Source organism: Cherax quadricarinatus, chromosome 92, assembly GCF_038502225.1.
Source record: "Cherax quadricarinatus isolate ZL_2023a chromosome 92, ASM3850222v1, whole genome shotgun sequence".
Classification (NCBI taxonomy): domain Eukaryota; kingdom Metazoa; phylum Arthropoda; class Malacostraca; order Decapoda; family Parastacidae; genus Cherax; species Cherax quadricarinatus.
The window spans coordinates 6,970,152-6,990,952 of NC_091383.1; the positions used below are offsets into that span (position 1 = coordinate 6,970,152).

A 20,801-nucleotide genomic window follows, 5' to 3' on the forward strand; every position below is an offset into this window, starting at 1 on the left:
AAATATGCTCACAAATGCTTGCTGGAAGTCCAAGCCCCTCGCACACTTAACCTCCTTTACAACCTCCCTCCAACTTTTCCAAGGCCAACCCCTACCCCGCCTTCCCTCCACTACAGATTTATACACTCTCGAAGTCATTCTGCTCCATTCCATTCTCTCTACATGTCCGAACCACCTCAACAGCCCCTACTCAGCCCTCTGGATAATAGTTTTAGTAATCCTGCACCTTTTAATTTCCAAACTATGAATTCTCTGCATTATATTCACACCACACATTGCCCTCAGGCATGACATCTCCACTGCCTCCAGCCTTCTCCTTGTTGCAACATTCACCACCCATTAGTTTTGATTATAATGCATTCGCTACCCATTAGTTTTGATTATAATACATTCACCACCCATTAGTTTTGATTATAATACATTCACCACCCATTAGTTTTAATTATAATAAAGATTGGATCGAATATGAATGCTTCGCAAGGTGCTGTGACCCATATGTGGGTTTAACGCCCCTTCCCCCCTATAAATGTAATCCTCCCAAGGAAGGTTCCTTGATGCTGGTGAGGGGCTCTTGATCTAGGGAATTGAATCTGAGCTCCAGTTCCCTGAATTAAGCCTGAATACATTCCATCCCCCCCACAGGCGCTGTATAATCCTGCGGGTTTGGCGCTACCCCGTTATAATATTATTATTATTACAATCAAGGGGGAAGCGCTAAACCCGGAGGATTATACAGCGCCTGGGGGGGGGGATGTGGAAGGCATTCAGGCTTAATTCAGGGAACTGGAGCACAGATCCAATTCCCTAAATCAAGAGCCCCTCACCAACATCAAGGAACCTTCCTTGAGGGGCCCCGTTATAATAATAATATAAATACAATAGTGAAGATGGTAAAGGTGAGCGCCTCTGGTGGTGAGAGTGGGCACTAGGTTGAGTTATTAGTGTCCAGTCTTAGTAACCTAATTTTAGGAAAGAAAATCTCAGTGTTGGTGTGACCGTCAGAGAGGTGAGGTGTGTTTCTTGTGCTCCTTTTTACCCTTACGGGTTTATCCCCTCATAACCTTCTAGACATTAGTACATCATCGGAGAAGTGTCGTGCGTCGTCCCTTTACGGGTTTAGCGCCTCCCCGTCAGGATAACACTGCTAATTATGGTAAGTATTATATATGTTATGTAAGGGTTATCTTGATGCCTGTGAAGGGGTTCTTGATCCAAGGAACTGGAACCATCTTCCTTGGATCAAACCAGAATGGCCCCCTATCCACAACAGATGTATAACCCATATGCATTTAGCGCTTCCTTAGGAAAATGATATGGGAGGGGGGTGTTGAATTCTTATTTTAAAGAAGCGATAAACCAGTAGGGGCCGTACGGAACCTATGTAATGGGAGGTGGCAGTCAAGTTTAGTCCAAGGGGGAAGAGCAGCTCCAACTTCTTGGATGAAGAGCCCTTCAGTAGTATCAAGGACCCCGCTCCTTGGAGCAGAATAAATAATTTCCTGACATTCATTCATTTATTTATTTATTTATATTTATTTATTTAGATTTATTTATATATTTATTTATATTTATTTATTTATATTATATTTATTTATTTATTTATATTTATTTATTTATATTATATTTATTTATATTTATATTTATTTATATTTATTTATATTTATTTATATTTATTTATATTTATTTATATATTTATTTATATATTTATATTTATATTAATGTAGATTTGTTTATATTTATTTATTTATATTATATTTATTTATTTATATTTATATTTATTCATATTTATTTAAATTTATTTATATTTATTTTATTTTATTTATATTTATTTTATTTTATTTATTAATTTGAAGCTGATAGAGAGAAGTACAAGTAATACAGTTATTACAGTACAACATGTCAGAGCACCTTGTATACAGAACATTATGGGCAGCTTATAATTAACTTAACATTAACTAAACAATGATATATTCAGTGGTAAAAACATTATTGTAAACACAATTTAGTACAAATAAGTATTACAAAGACAGGTTATGTGGTTATTACTGTGTTGGTGAACATTCAGTAGTGTGGAGTATTATGTTAGGGAACCTAATTAAAAAATAACAAACTTTGATGGTCACAGGTTAGACATTTATGACATACAATGAGAAACATGTATGAGATACAATAATGAGAAACGTTTATAAGATACAATAATGAGAAACATGTATGAGATACAATGAGAAACATAACATACAATAATGAGAAACATGAAATACAGTAATGAGAAACATTTATGAGATATAATAATGAGAAACATGTATGAGATACAATAATGAGAAACATGAGATACAATAATGAGAAATATTTATGAGATACAATAATAAACATGAGATACAATAATGAGAAACATTTATGAGATACAATGAGAAACATGAGATACAATAATGAGAAACATTTATGAGATACAATGAGAAACATGAGATACAATAATGAGAAACATTTATGAGATACAATAATGAGAAACATTTATGAGATACAATAATGAGAAACATGAGATACAATGAGAAACATTTATGAGATACAATGAAACATTTATGAGATACAATGAGAAACATTTATGAGATACAATAATGAGAAACATTTATGAGATACAATAATGAGAAACATTTTTGAGATACAATGTTAAATATTTATGATAAAATAATGAGAAATATTTGAGATACAATATTGAGAAACATGAGATACAATTTGTTGAGATACAATTATTCAGTATTTATTTAGTTGTGGGTGAGTTATTTTTAGGAGACTTGATTTTATAAAAGCCCCATGCGGATTTAGCGCTTAGTTATGATTATAACATATAATAATTGTGACTTCCAAGTAATTTTACTTAAAAATTTAGATTAAAAGGGTTTTAATTAAGTTTATTTTGGTACATGTACATATAAGTACAATTATTGTCAACGTGTAGCTGCATAACCCTTGGGGTTTAGCGCTTCTTTTTTATTATTATAATATAAATGTGTAATTAACCACAGTAGGCAATACTTTATTGTTGAAATTTATGTTTTGGTCAATATTTCTTTAATTACCAGAGTAATTACCATAGTAATTACCATAGTAATTACCATAGTAATTACCATAGTAATTACCATAGTAATTACCATAGTAATTACCAGAGTAATTACGTTTTGAGCGAGGCGGAGTAAGTTGATACAGGTACACATAAGTACAATTATCATATGGTGTCCGGGTTCGATTCCCGGCGGGGTAGAAACATTTCAACGCATTTCTTACATCTGTTGTCCTGTTCACCTAGCAGCAAATAGGTACCTGGGTGTTAGTTGATGGGTGTGGGTTGCATCCTGGGGGACAAGATTGAGGACCCCAATGGAAGTAAGACAGACAATCTTTGATGATGCACTGACTTTCTTGGGCTATCCTGAGTGGCTAACCCTCCAGGGTTAAAAAATCAGAATGAAATCTTAAATTATCTTACATGTACAAGGTATACAGACCATAGCTGACATCAGTATAACATAATAATTAGGTAATAAAAGGGCCCCAATGGTAAGTCACTGTCTGACTTTTTTGGGTTATCCTAAGTTGTCTACACACAAACTGCTATGTAACTGGGTATACTTGAATAAAGTTACTTAATAACATGCTACTATATAAAAAGCCCCTTGTTAGGCAGAGCATATCAGGCAAATTAGGTCAGTTTTGTCCTAGGATGTGACCCACACCAGTCCACTGAAGCCCAGGATGCGACCCACACCAGTCCACTAACACCCAGGATGTGACCCACACCAGTCCACTACCATGCAGGATGTGACCTACACCAGTCCACTAACACCCAGGATGTGACCCACACCAGTCCACTACCACCCAGAATGTAACCCACACCAGTCCACTAATACCCAGGATGTGACTCACACCAGTCCAGTAACACCCAGGATATGACCCACACCAGTCCACTAATACCCAGGATGCAACCCACACCAGAATAGAAATAAAAGTCCTCAGGTTGTTCTTCAACGCTATATATCCTTGGTTAGGCCTCATTTAGACTATGCTGCTCAGTTCTGGTCACCGTATTACAGAATGGATATAAATGCTCTGGAAAACGTACAGAGGAGGATGACAAAGATGATCCCATGTATCAGAAATCTTCCCTGTGAGGATAGACTGAGGCCCTGAATCTGCACTCTCTCGAAAGGCGTAGAATTAGGGGGGATATGATCGAGGTGTATAAATGGAAAACAGGAATAAATAAAGGGGATGTAAATAGCGTGCTGAAAATTTCCAGTCAAGACAGGACTCGCAGCAGTGGTTTCAAGTTGGAAAAATTCAGATTCAGGAAAGATATAGGAAAGCACTGGTTTGGTAATAGAGTTGTAGATGAGTGGAACAAACTCCCAAGTACAGTTATTCAGGCTAAAACGTTGTGCAGTTTTAAAAATAGGCTAGATAAATACATGAGTGGGTGTGGGTGGGTGTGAGTTGGACCTGACCAGCTTGTGCTGCTGGGTCTGGTGCAGTGCTCCTTCCTTGAATGGAGGTGACCAGACTGGGTGGGTCATTGGGTTAATCCGGGGGGGGGGCATGGACCTGCTCCGCATGGGTCATTAGGCCTGTTGCAGTGTTCCTCCTTTCTTATGTTCTTAACACCCAGGATGTGACCCACATCAGTCCACTAACACCCAGGATATGACCCACACTAGTCCAGTAACACCCAGGATGTGACCCACACCAGTCCAGTAACACCCAGGATGTGACCCACACCAGTCCAGTAACACCCAGGATGTGACCCACACCAGTCCAGTAACACCCAGGATGTGACCCACACCAGTCCAGTAACACCCAGGATATGACCCACACTAGTCCAGTAACACCCAAGATGTGACCCACACCAGTCCAGTAACACCCAGGATGTGACCCACACCAGTCCAGTAACACCCAGGATGTGACCCACACCAATCCACTAACACCCAGGATGCGACCCACACCAATCCACTAACACCCAGGTACCTATTTTAGTGATAGGTAATGCTTCTTTTTTATTATAATTATAATGTAATAGTGATAGGTGAAAGTGGACAGCAGGTGTCTTAAGGAAACTGACCTCATTATGAGCTGAGTGTGATAGTAATCAAACTACAGGCACATTGAGGTCCATGGTTCGATCCCCTGTACGGGTGGAAACAGTTGGGCATGTTTCCTTAAGACACCTGCTGTCCCTGTTTACCTAACAGTAAATAAGTACCAGGGTGTTAATGGACTGGTGTGGGTCGCATCCTGGGTACTCACCTAGTTGTACTCACCTAGTTGAGGTTGCAGGGGTCGAGTCCAAGCTCCTGGCCCCGCCTCTTCACTGGTCGCTACTAGGTCACTCTCCCTGAACCATGAACTTTATCATACCTCTGCTTAAAGCTATGCATGGATCCTGCCTCCACTACATCGCTTCCCAAACTATTCCACTTCCTGACTACTCTGTGGCTGAAGAAATGCTTCCTAACATCCCTGTGATTCATCTGTGTCTTCAGCTTCCAACTGTGTCCCCGTGTTGTTGTGTCCAGTCTCTGGAACATCCTGTCTTTGTCCACCTTGTCAATTCCTCTCAGTATTTTGTAAGTCGTTATCATGTCCCCGCTCTCTCTCCTGTCCTCCAGTGTCGTCAGGTTGATTTCCCTTAACCTCTCCTCGTAGGACATACCTCTTAGCTCTGGGACTAGTCTTGTTGCAAACCTTTGCACTTTCTCTAGTTTCTTTACATGCTTGGCTAGGTGTGGGTTCCAAACTGGTGCCACATACTCCAATATGGGCCTAATGTACACGGTGTACAGGGTCCTGAACGATTCCATATTAAGATGTCAGAATGATGTTCTGAGGTTTGCCAGGCGCCCATATGCTGCAGCAGTTATTTGGTTGATGTGCGCTTCAGGAGATGTGCCTGGTGTTATACTCACCCCAAGATCTTTTTCCATGAGTGAGGTTTGTAGTCTCTGGCCCCCTAGACTGTACTCCATCTGCGGTCTTCTTTGCCCTTCCCCAATCTTCATGACTTTGCACTTGGTGGGATTGAACTCCAGGAGCCAATTGCTGGACCAGGTCTGCAGCCTGTCCAGATCCCTTTGTAGTTCTGCCTGGTCTTCGATCGAATGAATTCTTCTCATCAACTTCATGTCATCTGCAAACAGGGACACCTCGGAGTTTATTCCTTCCGTCATGTCGTTCACAAATACCAGAAACAGCACTGGTCCTAGGACTGGCCCCTGTAGGACCCCGCTGGTCACAGGTGCCCACTCTGACACCTCGCCACGTACCATTACTCACTGCTGTCTTCCTGACAAGTATTCCCTGATCCATTGTAGTGCCTTCCCTGTTATTCCTGCTTGGTCCTCCAGTTTTTGCACTAATCTCTTGTGTGGTACTGGTGTGGGTTGCATCCTGGGTGTTAATGGACTGGTGTGGGTCGCATCCCAGGGACAAAACTAACCTAACTTACCTGAAATGCTCTGCATAATAAGGGGCTTTCTATATACAGTGGACCCCCACATAACACTATTAATCCGTTCCTGAGAGCTCAATGTTATGCGAAATTATCGTCATGCGAATTAATTTTCCCCATAAGAAATAATGGGAATCAAATTAATCCGTGCAAGACACCCAAAAGTATGAAAAAAAAAAAAATTTATCACATGAAATATTAATTTTAATACACACAAACTTAAGAAAACATGCACAGTTACATGACACTTACCTTTATTGAAGACGTGGTGATGATTGATGGGATGGGAGGAGGGGAGACTGGATGGTTTTAGTGTTTAGAAGGGGAATCCCCTTCCATTAGGACTTGAGGTGTCAAGTCCTTTTCTGGGGTTGCTTCCCTTCTTTTTTTAATGCCACTAGGACCAGCTTCAGAGTCACTGGACTTCTGTCGCACAACATATCTGTCCATAATGGCCTGTACCTTTCGTTCCTTTATGACTTTCCTAAAGTGTTTCACAACAGTGTCAGTGTAATAGTCACCAGCATGGCTTGCAATAGCTGTCTGAGGGTGATTTTCGTCCATGAAGGTTTGCAGTTCAAGCCACTTTGCACAGATTTCCTTAATCTTTGAAGTAGGCAACTTCTTCAATTTCTCTCTCCCCTCCTCTGAAGCAATTTCCTCAGGTGTGGCCTCTTGCTGTTGAAGTTGATCTAGCAGCTCCTCAGTGGTTAGTTCTTCATTGTCCTCCTCCACCAACTCGTCCACATCCTCCCCACTAACCTCCAACCCCAAGGACTTCCCCAGTGCCACAATTGATTCCTCAACTGGCATAGGATTCTCAGGGTTAGCCTCAAATCCTTCAAAATCCGTTTGGTCTACACATTCTGGCCACAGTTTCTTCCAAGCAGAGTTCAAGGTCCTCTTAGTCACTCCTTCCCAAGCCTTACCTATAAGGTTTACACAATTGAGGATATTAAAGTGCTCTCTCCAAGACTCTCTTAGAGTCAATTGAGTTTCTGAGGTCATTACAAAGCACCTTTCAAACAGAGCTTTTGTGTACAGTTTTTTGAAGTTTGCAATAACCTGCTGGTCCATGGGCTGCAGGAGAGGAGTGGTATTAGGAGGCAAAAACTTGACCTTAATGAAGCTCATGTCCCCACAAAGTCGCTCTGCCAAGTCTGTAGGATGACCAGGGGCATTGTCTAACACCAGGAGGCGCTTAAGGTCTAATTTATTTTCAATTAGGTAATTTTTCACAGTGGGGGCAAATGCTTGGTGTAACCAGTCATAGAAAAAGTCCCTAGTGACCCATGCCTTACTGTTTGCCCTCCACAGCACACACAAATTAGTCTTGAGGATATTCTTTTGCCTGAACGGTCTGGGAGTTTCAGAGTGATACACTAATAAAGGCTTCACTTTGCAATCACCACTAGCATTGGCACACATTAACATAGTAAGCCTGTCTTTCATAGGCTAATGTCCTGGGAGTGCCTTTTCCTCCTCAGTAATGTAGGTCCTGCTTGGCATTTTCTTCCAAAACAGGCCTGTTTCATCACAATTAAACACTTGTTCAGGTTTCAGTCCTTCACTGTCTATGTACTCCTTGAATTAATGCACATATTTTTTAGCTGCTTTGTGGTCCGAACTGGCAGCCTCACCATGCCTTATCACACTATGTATGCCACTATGCTTCTTAAATCTCTCAAACCAACCTTTGCTGGCCTTAAATTCACTCACATCATCACTAGTTGCAGGCATTTTTCTAATTAAATCCTGATGCAACTTCCTAGCCTTTTCACTAATGATCGCTTGAGAGATGCTATCTCCTGCTATCTGTTTTTCGTTTATCCACACCAATAACAGTCTCTCAGCATCTTCTATCACTTGCGATCTCTGTTTCGAAAACAAAGTTGAACCTTTGGCAAGAACAGCTTCCTTGATTGCCGTTTTCTTGGACAATAGTAACGATGGTTGATTGGAGTTTACTATACAACCTGGCCAGCTTGGAGTCATGCACTCCTCTTTCATACTTAGCAATGATCTCTTTCTTTATCTCCATGGTAATTCTCACCCTTATTCCTGTAGGGTTGGCACTAGAAGCTTTCTTGGGGCCCATGGTCACTTATTTTGCAGGTGAAATCAATAAAAACGCTGTAATAATACGAAATGTTCCGATTGTATGCTTGGATGTTACCGCGGAGGCTGGCTTGTAAACAATGCCACCGGCGGAACAAGTGAGGCTGGCTCAGGCTGGCTTGTAAACAATGCCACCGGCGGAACAAGTGAGGCTGGCTCAGGCTGGCTCAGTACAAACAGCATAAAAAGTAAAGTAAAACATGAAATACCAAAATAAAACAATAAAATAGTCATTACAAAAATGTTATGTTGATATTCAGTAGTAAAGTTCGACTTACGACCGGTTTCTCGGAATCGAACTCGGTCGCAAGTCGGATGGTAGGTGTGTGTGTGTGTGTGTGTGTGTGTGTGTGTGTGTGTGTGTGTGTGTGTGTGTGTGTGTGTGTGTGTGTGTGTGTGTGTGTATATATATATATATATATGTATATATATATACACACACACACACATATACATATACATACATACAGTGGACCCCCGGTTCGCGATGCCATCGGTATCCGATAAATCCAGTATCCGATGCATTATATCGCAAAAAACTTGCCTCCGTTCCCGTTACAAAACCCGGTATGCGATACGATTCGTACGAGACGTGTCCAGTGTTTACAAGCCAGCCAGTGTGCGCGCATCTAAGGATACATTCGGTACATTCCATATTATCCTTATTATCACTGTTTTTGGTGCTTGTTTCTGCAAAATAAGTCACCATGGGCCCCATGAAAGCTTCTAGTGCCAACCCTTCGAGACCAAGTGTGCTAATGACTATTGAAATGAAGAAAGAGATAATTGCAAAGTACGAAAGTGGAGTGGGCGTGTCGGAGCTGGCCAAGTTGTATAGTAAACCCCAATCAACCATCTCTACTATAGTGAGCAGGAAAACAGCAATCAAGGAAGCTGTTCTTGCAAAAGGTGCAACTGTGATTACGAAACAGCGACCGCAAGTGTTAGAAGATGTTGAGAGACTGTTATTGGTGTGGATAAATGAAAAACAGATAGCAGGAGATAGCATCTCTCAAGCGATCATTTGTGAAAAGGCTAGGCAGTTGCATGACGATTTGGTAAAGAAATTGCCTGCAACTAGTGGTGATGTGAGTGAATTTAAGGCCAGCAAAGGTTAGTTTGAAAGATTTAAGAATCGTATTGGCGTACATAGTGTAATTAGGCATGGTGAGGCTGCCAGTTCAGACCAAAAAGCAGCTGAAAAATATGTGCATGAATTCAAGGAGTACATAGAGGCTGAAGGAATGAAACCTGAATCCCCCTCCTAATGGAGGGGGATTCCCCTTCTAAACAATAGGTTCAACACTCTCCCCTCCTTCCATCCCATCAATCATCACCAGATCTTCATTAAAGGTAAGTGTCAGTTATTCTATTGTTATTATTCTATTGTTATTATTGTTATTGTAATTATTATATTGCATTAAACTTAATATTTCATGTGGAAAAAGTTTTTTTTTTCATACTTTTGGGTGTCCTGCACGGATTAATTTGATTTCCATTATTTCTTATTGGGAAAATTGATTCGCTTTCCGATAATTTTGGTTTACGATGAGCTCTCAGGAACAGATTAATATCGTGAACCAGGGGTCCACTGTATATATATATTATTTATTTATTTATTTATTTTCATTCATTCTTGTAGATTTTTGTACTTCAGATGGTTAGTGGTGGATGTTATAGGTACAAATTCAAGTACATGTTTACACTTGTTCATATGAACCCTTAAATATACTTGATAAGTTTAGATAAATATTTATGTATATTTATTCAGATGGTTATGTATTGGTAAAGATTTAACTAAACTTGGATTTTTATGCATAGATTTTTTCTTTTTATGGGGAAGGGGGAGGAATGCAAGGTTGTGAAGGTGTTCATTAGTATGAGTAAATGAATGATTCTAACTTAGTTGAAAATGTTTTTTGAATCTTTATTTAATGTGTATTTTAAACACTGCATTCACACGATAAAAATAAATTTCCATATTATAATTTACCTATTACTTTTTGACAGTGGTTATATATATATTTTTTTAATTTTGCATGTAATGAAGGAAGAAGACAAGCTCAGAGCCCCATGTGATGGGCAGAAGACAGGCTCGGAGCTTCATATGATGGGCAGAAGACAAGCTCGGAGCTCCATGTGATGGGCAGAAGACAAGCTCGAAGTTCCCATGTGATGGGCAGCACCAATTCCCTGCCAGGTCTGCCATAGTGCTCCACCTTCATCATGTTAAGATCACAGTAGCAGCAAGGTGTACATCCCTCCCAGGATACTTACATACCAAGAATAAGTTGTGAAAGGTTAGCATTTTCAGGGTTCCCTTATTGAACAGTACTTAGATTAATTTTCATTTAATTAAACAGATTGAATTTGAGTGAATTTTGACTTGTACATTACAGTTTATTAACTACAAAAAAAAAAAAAAAAAAAAAAAATGTGCAGTAGACCATTACATTACACGATAGTTAAGTTCCTGAAAATGCCATGTTAGGTACACTGAAGAACTTAGGGGAAAAATAGGGTTATGTTCCTAGGAGCCCTTAAAAAGCCAAAACCACTGGTACTAAAGGCAGTAGTTGTACTGGAGTGTACATAAATTTTGTAATGGATATCTGGGCTACTTTACTCTGCTTTATATTATACAGCTGATGGTAAGGCATCAGCTGCTCTAGACCCTATTTCAGAACAATGCCTTTAGATTTGTTAGGGTGCTCTTAGGTGAAAAATTCTAACTTTAAGTCAGTCCAGTTAGGAAGTCATGTCAGTCCTGTCAGTCAAGTAAGTGAAGTCAGTCCAGTCAGTAAGTCAATTCAATCAATCAAGTCTAAGTCAGTCAAATCAGTAATTTGTCAGTTAAATCAGTAAGTCAAGTCAGTTAAATCAGTAAGTCAAGTCAGTTCAATCAAGTCAGTAAGTCAGCCAATTCAGTAAGTCAAATCAATTCAGTCAAATCTGTAGGTCAGTTGAGTCAGTAAGTCTTAGTCCAGCCAGTAAGTCAGTTTATTCAGGTAGTTGTGATCTACGTGTCATTTCACATGACATCCTGGGTTATTCACTTGTTAGAGTTTAGCATAGTGTGGGTATGGTTGTTATTGAGAGATGAGATGATTTTTGAGTAAAGTCCTAAATTGATTTGTAGGCAGGGGACCTCTTGCTGTTTCAGGCAAAGAACTTCAGATCTTTGGGTCCTTTATCTGCGTTTCATTTTTTGCATAGTGTGAGACGGACGTGAGGGATGTCAAAAAATGTTTTGTGCCTCGTGTTATGCCTGTGTGTTCTGTTGAAGCTGTCTAGGAGAAGTTTGAGTGGAGGGTTGATATTGGAATTTAACCCTTACACTGTCAGTGTCATATTAGTACAGCTTAAAAGCTTGTCATGATTGTGACCATATCTACCTGGAATTCATTTCCTTTGTAACTTGCTCAGTCATCAAAACTTTCTGGCCCAGTCAGTGGACTCATATTGCACCTCTGTAATCTCTTGACTATTGCCCACAGGATGGGTATGGGGTGCATAATAAACATATTAAATAGGTAGTAGGTTGGTAGACAGCAACCACCCAGGGAAGTACTACCGTCCTGCCAGATGACTGTTAAACAGAAACCTGTAACTGTTTTACATGATGGTAGGATTGCTGGTGTCTTTTTTTGTCTCATAAACATGCTGGATAACAGGTATATCTTGCTACTTCTGCTTACACTTCAGTCACACTACACAGGCACGCACATGCATATGTATACATACACACATCTAGGTTTTTCTTCTTTTTTTCTATATAGCTCTTGTTCTTTATTTCCTCTACTGTCCATGGGGAAGTGGAAAAGAATCTTCCCTCCATAAGCCATGCGTGTCGTATGAGGCAACTAAAATACCGGGAGCAATGGGCTAGTAACCCCTTCTGCAAACATTTACTAAAAGAGAGAAGAAAAACTTTATAAAACTGGGATGCTTGAATGTGTGTGGATGTAGTGCGGATGACAAGAAAGAGATGATTGCTGATGTTATGAATGAAAAGAAGTTGGATGTCCTGGCCTTAAGCGAAACAAAGCTGAAGGGGGTAGAGGAGTTTCAGTGGGGAGAAATAAATGGGATTAAGTCAGTAGTATCTGAGAGAGTTAGAGCTAAGGAAGGGGTAGCAATAATGTTGAAGGATCAGTTATGGAAGGAGGAGAGGAATATAAATGTGAAAATTCAAGGATTATGTGGATTAAAATAAGGGTTGAATGCGAAAAGTGGGTTATAATAAGCGTGTATGCACCTGGAGAAGAGAGGAATGTAGAGGAGAGAGAGAGATATTTTGGGAGATGTTAAGTGAATTTATAGGAACCTTTGAACCAAGTGAGAGACTAATTATGGTAGGGGACCTAAATGCTAAAGTAGGAGAAACATTTAGAGTGGGTGTGGTAGGTAAGTTTGGGGTGCCAGGTGTAAATGATAATGTGAGCCCTTTGATTGAACTTTGTATAGAAAGGGGTTTAGTTATAGGTAATAAATATTTTAAGAAAAAGAGGATAAATAAGTATACAAGCTATGATGTAGGGTGTAATGACAGAAGTTTGTTGGACTATGTATTGGTAGATAAAAGACTGTTGAGTAGACTTCAGGATGTACATGTTTATAGAGGGGCTACAGATATATCAGATCACTTTTTAGTTGTAGCTACAGTGAGAGTAAAAGGTAGATGGGATACAAGGAAAATACAAGCTTCAAGTAAGAGAGAGGTGTAGGTTTATAAACTAAAAGAGGAGGCAGTTAGGATAAGATGTAATCAACTATTGGAGGATAGATGGGCTAGTGAGAGTATAGGCAATGGAGTCGAAGAGGTATGGGGTAGGTTTAAAAATGTAAGTGTTAGTGTGTTCACCAAGGCAGGGTGGGAATCGGCTGATTCCCACCCTGCCTTGGTGGGAATCGGCCGATGTGTTAATAATAATAATAATACATAAACTAACTGTTAGTACAGCTTAAAACCCATTACTGGTGCCATATTAATATGCCAAAATTCTAGTGGCTTCAAATCTAATGGGAGAATGCTGGTAGACCAACATGTGAAAGAATGGGTCTGTGTGGTCAATGTGTGCGGTATGAAAAAAATCTTGCAGCACGCAGTGCATAATGAGAGAAAAAAAACTCCAATTGTGTTTTCGGTTTAAAACGCCAACTTTGTGGTGTATTTTTGTATTTATGGTTATATTCTCGTTTTCTTGGTCTGAACTGATAGAATGGAAGATGTAGAAATAGAGATGATTTCGAATGGTTTATGTAGTAAAAGTACCTTGAAATTGAGCTCAAAGTAGCAGAAATGTTCGGTTTTTGCAGATGTTCAGGAGTAAACAAATCACGTCACATGTCCCATACATGTCAGCTGGTGGGTTTAATAGCAGTAAATATTCTAATTTTTTGTGTGAATAAAAATTCAAAATGGAAAGCAAGCGTAATACAAGAGGGGCTGGAGACTTGACTAATGAACAGAGAAAACATTATTTTAGTCCTAGGAATGTTTGTATTGTTAAATCTGGACCCTATTTTGAAATTGGCCTTACTTGAATTGTGTATGAAATTGACCAAATTACCAATTTCTGATCACTTTATTGGATAGTTGAAATCAGTAAATGAGTGGTTTCTTGTACTTAATCAATAGAACAAATGAAGTTCAAGCAAAATAGCTATGAGTTCGGTCGACTGGAACAATGGAATTAGCCAAAAATAGGGCTCAAAGTGGCCGAAATTGCTGATGTGTAACCATCTTCATGACCGCTAAATTTGCAAGAGTGTAATTCCGTAAGTTTTCCGTCAAATTTTGTACTTTTGGTGTCATTACCATCGGGAAGAGATTCTCTATCATACTGCAACTTTTTGTTGGGTTATTATTGGCTTTAGGTGGGTTGCTGCTGTTGATCCCCAGACACAAATAGCATAGGTGAATTGTATAGTGTGAATTGATGAGTGAATTGTATAGTGTGAGTAGGGCTGATTGTTGTATGTAGTAATGTATCTTGGAGAGGATTCCAACTGTTTTGGATACTTTTTTTTATATGTTGGCTATGAGTGTTGAATATCAAGTTGCTGTCTAGGTGCAGGCCCAGGAATTTGCCCTCATTATGTTTAGCAATAAGAGTGCCTGTAGTACTCCAGTATCCAGTGGTCTTGTTTATGAGGTTGTGTCCTTAGTAGAGACGTATTGATGTCTGTTAGTAAAGTAGGATTTGAAATATGTAAGCTCATGGCCTCTTATACCATAATGATCAAGTTTGTGGAGTAGGATGCTGTGGTCTACTGTATCAAAAGCTTTCCTTAGGTTGATAAAGAGTCCTAATGGATATTCATTTTTTCAAGTGCTGTGTAAAGCAGGTCTAGCATTTTTACAATTGCATCGTTTGTGCTTTTGCTTTTCCTGAAGCCAAACTGACAGGGGTTGAGGATGCTTTGCTCTGTTGTAAAGGAATATAATATCTTGTGCATGAGTTTCTTGAAGATTCTGGATAGCAACGGTAAGTTTGATATTGGCCTGTAGTTGCTTACATTTGTGAGGTCACCACCTTCGTGTGTTGGTGTAACCCTTGCTGTCTTGAGTAGTATTGGGAAGGTGCTGTTTCTAGTGATTTGTTAAAAAGTAATGAAATGAACTTTGTATAGAAAGGGCTTTAGTTATAAGTAATACATATTTTAAGAAAAAGAGGATAAATAAGTATACGAGATATGATGTAGGGCGTAATGACAATAGTTTGTTGGACTATGTATTGGTAGATAAAAGACTGTTGAGTAGACTTCAGGATGTACATGTTTATAGAGGGGCCACAGATATATCAGATCACTTTCTAGTTGTCACTACAGTGAGAATAAAAGGTAGATGGGATAAAAGGGAAATAGAAGCAGCAAATAAGAGAGAGGTGAAGGTGTATAAACTAAAAGAGGAGGCAGTTAGGGTAAGATATAAACAACTATTGGAGGATGGATGGGCTAGTGAGAGTATAGGCAGTGGGGTCAAAGATGTATGGGGTAGGTTTAAGAATGTAGTGTTAGTGTTCATCAGAAGTTTGTGGTTTCAGAAAAGTGGGTGTGGGAGGGAAGAAGAGCAATTGGTGGAATGATGGTGTGGAGAGAGTAGTAAGGGAGAAAAGGTTAGCATATGAGAGGTTTTTACAAAGTAGAAGTGATACAAGGAGCAAAGAGTATATGGAGAGAAAAGGAGAGGTTAAGAGAGTGGTGAAGCAATGTAAAAAGAGAGCAAATGAGAGAGTGAGTGAGATGTTATCAACAAATTTTGTTGAAAATAAGAAAAAGTTTTGGAGTGAGATTAGTAAGTTGAGGAAGCCTAGAGAACAAATGGATTTGTCAGTTAAAAATACGAGAGGAGAGTTATTAAATGAAGAGTTAGAGGTATTGGGAAGATGGAGGGAATATTTTGAGGAATTGTAAATGTTGATGAAGATAGGGAAGCTGTGATTTCGTGTATAGGGCAAGGAGGAATAACATCTTGTAGGAGTGAGGAAGAGCCAGTTGTGACTGGGGGAAGTTCGTGAGGCAGTGGGTAGAATGAAAGGGGGTAAGGCAGCCGGGATTGATGGGATAAAGATAGAAATGTTAAAAGCAGGAGGGGATATAGTTTTGGAGTGGTTGGTGCTATTATTTAATAAATGTATGGAAGAGGGTAAGGTACCTAGGGATTGGCAGAGAGCATGCATAGTTCCTTTGTATAAAGGCAAAGGGGATAAAAGAGAGTGCAAAAATTATAGGGAAATAAGTCTGTTGAGTATACCTGGTGAAGTGTATGGTAGAGTTGTTATTGAAAAAATTAACAGTAAGACAGAGAGTAGGATAGCAGATGAACAAGGAGGCTTTAGGAAAGGTAAGGGGTGTGTAGACCAAGTGTTTACAGTGAAACATATAGGTGAACAGTATTTAGATAAGGGTAAAGAGGTTTTTGTGGCATTTATGGATTTAGAAAAGGCATATGACAGGGTGGATAGGAGGGCAATGTGGCAGATGTTGCAGGTGTATGGTGTAGGAGGTAGGTTACTGAAAGAAGTGAAGAGTTTTTACGAGGATAGTGAGGCTCAGGTTAGAGTATGTAGGAGAGAGGGAGATTATTTCCCAGTAAAAGTAGGCCTTAGACAAAGATGTGTGATGTCACCGTGATTGTTCAATATATTTACAGATGGGGTTGTAAGAGAAGTGAATGCTAGGGTCTTAGCAAGAGGTGTGGTGTTAAAAGATAAAGAATCAAACACAAAGTGGGGGTTGTCACAGTTGCTCTTTGCTGATGACATGGTGCTTTTATGAGATTCTGAAGAGAAGTTGCAGAGGTTGGTGGATGAATTTGGTAGGGTATCCTAACTGGAGTCTACCTGGAGGTTATTCCGGGGATCAATGCCCCCATGGCCCAGTCCACGACCAGGCCTCCCGGTGGACCAAGGCCTGATCAACCAGGCTGTTACTGCTGGCCGCACAGAGTCCAATGTACGAGCCACAGCCCGGCTGATGCGGCACTGTCTTTAGGTATCTGTTGAGCTCTCTCTTGAAGGCAGCCAGGGGCCTATTGGTAATTCCCCTTATGCTTGGTGGGAGGCTGTTGAACAGTCTTGGTCCCCGGACACTTATGGTGTTTTCTCTTAGTGTACCAATGGCGCCCCTACTTTTAATTGGGGGTATTTTGCATCGCCTTCCCAGTCTCTTACTTTCGTAGGGAGTGATTTCTGTGTGCAGATTCGAGACCATTCCTTCTAAGATTTTCCAAGTGTAGATTATATATCTCTCTCCTCCTGTGTTCCAACGAGTACAAGTCAAGTGCTTCCAAGCGTTCCCAGTAGTTAAGGTGCTTGACAGAACTTATACATGCAGTAAAGGTTCTCTGGACACACACTAGATCTGCAATTTCACCTGCTTTGAATGGAGATGTTAATGTACAGCAGTATTCCAGCCTAGAGAGAACAAGTGATTTGAAAAGGATCATCATTGGCTTGGCATCTCTCGTTTTGAGCATTCTCATTATCCATCCTATTATTTTCTTTGCACTTGTGATCGTGGCACTGTTGTGATCCTTGAAAGTGAGATCTTAAGACATTACCATTGCCAGGTCCCTTACATTATTTTTCCACTCTATTGTATGGCCAGAGTTTGTAGTACAGTATACTCTATTCTAGGTATTATCCCCTCCAGTTTTCCATTTATTTATTTATTTATTAATTTGAACATGATACAGAGAAGTACAAGGAATACAATTTTTAAAGTGCAACATGCCAAAGCCCCTTGTATGCAGGACATTATGGGCAGGCTTAAAATTAACTTAAGATTAACTAAGCAATGATATATTCAGTGGTACAAAAATTACTGTAAAACAGATAACAATTTAGTACAAATGAGTATTACAAAGACAGGTCATATGGTCATTTACTGTGTTGCTGTGTAATCAGTAGAATGGAGTATTCTGTTAGGTAATGAAGTTAAATAGTAACAAAGTTTGATTGGGTCACAGGTTGATATTTATGAGATACAATAATAAGATACATATATGAGATACAATTTATGAGATACAATTTATGAGATACAATTATTCAGTATTTATTTAGTTGTGGGTGAATAAGTGATTTTTGAGAAGAGACTTGAATTTATAAACAGTGTTTCTTTTATATTCACAGGTAATGAATTCCAGATTTTAGGGCCTTTTATGTGCATTGAGTTTTTGCATAGCATGCAATGGACACGAGGAACATCAAAGAGTAATCTGTGCCTTGTGTTATGGTCATGTGTTCTGTTGAGGTTGGTAAGGAGATGTTTGAGGGGAGGGTTTATGTCAGAGTTAAGTGTTCTATGTATGTAGTAGGTGCAGTAATAAGTATGGATGTTTTGTATTGTGAGTAGGTTTAGAGTTTTGAATATTGGTGGAGTGTGCTGTCTGTAGTTGGAATTTGTCCTCATTGAACATCGTATTGGTTTCCTTTGCCCACTGGAAAACTTTGTTTATATCTTCTTGGAGGTTAACCATGTCCTCAATAGATGACAGCCTCATGCAGATCCTGGTATCGTCTGCAAAGGATGATACGGTGCTGTGGGTTACATCTCTGTCTATGTCTGATATGAGGATGAGGAACAGGATGGGGGCAAGTACTGTGACTTGTGGAACAGAGCTCTTCACTATGGCAGCCTCCGATTTAACTCTGTTGACCACTACTCTTTGTATTCTCGTTTTCATGGTCTCACGTGATAAAATGGAAAACATATTGCAGAAATAGAGATGATTTTGATTAGTTTCATGATGAAAACGACCTTGAAATTGAGCTCAAAGTAGCGGAAATGTTCGATTTTTACCAATATTCAAGAGTAATAAATCACACCACACGTCCAAGACACATCAACTGGGGAGTCTGATATTCTTTCACTAGTGCACTGATATTATTTATACCATTTTTACAATAATGCAGTAGTCTGCATAACAGTAAATTTTGTATTTTTTGTATGAATAAAAAATCAAAATAGAAAGCAATAGTAATATAAGAGGGGCCTAGAGATGTGACTAATGAACAGAGGATATGTTATTTTAATGCCAAGAATGTCTGTCTTGTTTATTCTGGACCCTATTTTGAAATTGGCATCTTTTTTAATTTGTGTGAAATAGGCCAAATTTCCAATTTCTGACCACTTTATTGGATAGTTCAAATCAGTAAATGGGCAGTTTCTTGTACTCAATTGATAGAAAAAATGGAGTTCTAAAGAAATAGCTATGAATTTGGCCAACTGGAACAATGGAATTGGCCAAAAACAGGGCTCAAAGTCAGTGACATCGCCAATTTGTATATGTCTCCGAGACCGGTAACTTCGCATGAGCGTAATTCTGTGAGTTTTTGACCAAATTTCATATTTTTGGTGTCATTACCATTGGAAAAGATTCTCTATCATTTCATAAGAAAAAATAAATTGTTTTTTCCATAAATTTTGAGACATAGAATGACAGTTTCAGAAAGGGGCTTGCGACAGTCAAAGGGTTAAATGACTTGTTACATTCCTTCTTTGGACTGCTACTGAGATCTTCCAAATCCCAGATTACAAGCCTGGTCTGATCCTCCAGGGGCAGGGTTTTCAAAGTCTCTAGTAACTATCTCCTTTCCTCAGTATCTCTTGTTGATTCTGCTAATTCTTAGGCATCTCTTGGGGGGAGGAAGGAGCCTAGTTGCTGCTCAACCCTATAACAATATTTTTCTGGTTTAGTCACAAAATGCACAGACAAGAACTGCTACAAAAAATTTTGAAGATCTTACAAAAAAATAAGAGAGGAACATAATTAACAATATACTACCTCACTTTCATCAAAACAGTAAAATGGCATATAAAAAATAATTCACCTATAAAACTCAGAAATTATACAAAACAAATAAGACATCTTGCTGAAATACAGTGGACCCTCGGTTATCCGCCGTAATCCGTTCCAGAAGGTCGGCCGATAACCGAAATGGCCGAAAACCGAATTAATATTTCCCATAAAAATTAATGGAAATACAATTAATCCGTTCCAGACAAAAATATTCACAAAAAAGAATATTTTTTTTAACAGTTATGTAAGTTTTATATACCTTTATTGAAAGCTAATGCTGGCTTCTGGAAGATAGGGAAGAGGAAAGAGGGAGGAGTTAGTGTTTGGAAGGGGAATCCCCCTCCATAAAGACTTCAGGCAGCAAAGCCTTCTCTGGGGTTACTTTCCTTCTTTGTCTTTTAATGCTATAATGACCAGCTTGAGAGTCACTGGACCCCTGCCTCACAACAAATCTGTCCAAAGAGGTCTGTTTCTGGCATCTCTCTAAGATTTCCCTGAAGTGGGACAGGGTTTTGTCACCAAACATGTTGCAGATATGGCTTGTTTCAGTTTGGTCAGGGTGGTGTTTCTCTACAAAAGCTTACACCCTAGTCCACATTGCACACACCTCTATAATCTGTCATTTACTGCTACAGTACATTCATTACTAACCTTAAAATATTTGTAGTCTTAATGTAGGGCAAGAGGTGAGTAGTATTTATTTGTAGGAAGTCAGTGTCGGTAGCAGTAGATGTAGGTACAGTACATGTATGTAGCCCCCCACCCCCTGGGCTACACTACACAGCTATATTACAATACGCAGCCATATTATTACACTAAACAGCCATATTATTACCATGTTCACTGAGTTTAATCATTTCTAACAACTACCTTTAGATG

General features: G+C 39.3%; 1 long non-coding RNA gene across 1 annotated transcript; it reads left to right on the top strand.

The window, feature by feature from the left end:
• The first annotated feature begins 968 nt into the window (after window positions 1–968).
• LOC138855393 (uncharacterized) lies at window positions 969–10,847 on the top strand. Its single transcript, XR_011394632.1, has 2 exons — window positions 969–1,153; window positions 10,665–10,847. It is a non-coding gene; the product is annotated as an uncharacterized lncRNA (long non-coding RNA).
• Window positions 10,848–20,801: the final 9,954 nt, after the last annotated feature.